At 41.3% G+C, this 761-nt stretch overlaps 1 protein-coding gene across 1 annotated transcript in view; it reads right to left on the bottom strand.

Moving 5' to 3' along the window:
• SVEP1 (sushi, von Willebrand factor type A, EGF and pentraxin domain containing 1) overlaps positions 1 to 761 on the bottom strand; it is a 239,569-nt gene that overhangs the window by 62,421 nt on the left and 176,387 nt on the right. The gene's annotated exons all lie outside the window — the stretch shown is intronic.

A 761-nucleotide genomic window follows, 5' to 3' on the forward strand; every position in this document is an offset into this window, starting at 1 on the left:
GATATACAATAAAAGCTATTGTTTCCCTAATTTATAGGTAGTCATGTAAAAGAACAGAGATAGATAAATGTAGTCTTAATATTAAGCCGGGTAAAAATTTAAAACATTTCTGGCACCTCTATATCCAGCTGCTTTGTCACTATGGCTTGCCCAGAACTTACTGAGAGGAGATGAAGTTAACGAAAGAATGCCCACGAGCCTCAGGAATTTGGGATGAGTGTCTTCTATAGAGATAGAATAAACCCACACAGTAATTGCCAATATTTATCTCACCAAGGCATGATGGTGAAATGCCATTCCAGCTCCCATTATCTGTACAGAACATCCTTGAATCACCCAACAAATAGTAGCCGTTATTGCACTGGTAGGTTACTGTGCTGCCAGCATGGAAGTCCTCAGCTGAATAAAAGCCGTTCTCCAAAGGAGGTGGCACCCCACAGCTGATCCCTGTAACGTGACCAGGAAGAGCACAACTACATTAGGAGCAAAACATTCAAAGGGCATTTTATTTATGTTAAATTAACAGTTCAGTTAAACATTAATTTTTTATTGAATGCAAACATTGGACAGAGAGTGCTCTACAGGTGGTAGCAGCCTGAACCCTCAGTGTCTAGCACACCATCTGGCTCAGAGTAGGCATGCAGTTCACTCATTCAGAAACCATTTATGGAAGTCCTACTACCTGGTTAGATGCTGCCCAAGGTGCTGGAGTTATAGAAATGAACCAAACAGGCAAAATCCCTGCCTTGTGGAGCTAATTA

This window comes from Propithecus coquereli, unplaced genomic scaffold, assembly GCF_000956105.1.
Source record: "Propithecus coquereli isolate 6110/MARCELLA unplaced genomic scaffold, Pcoq_1.0 Scaffold163, whole genome shotgun sequence".
Taxonomy (NCBI): Eukaryota; Metazoa; Chordata; class Mammalia; order Primates; family Indriidae; genus Propithecus; species Propithecus coquereli.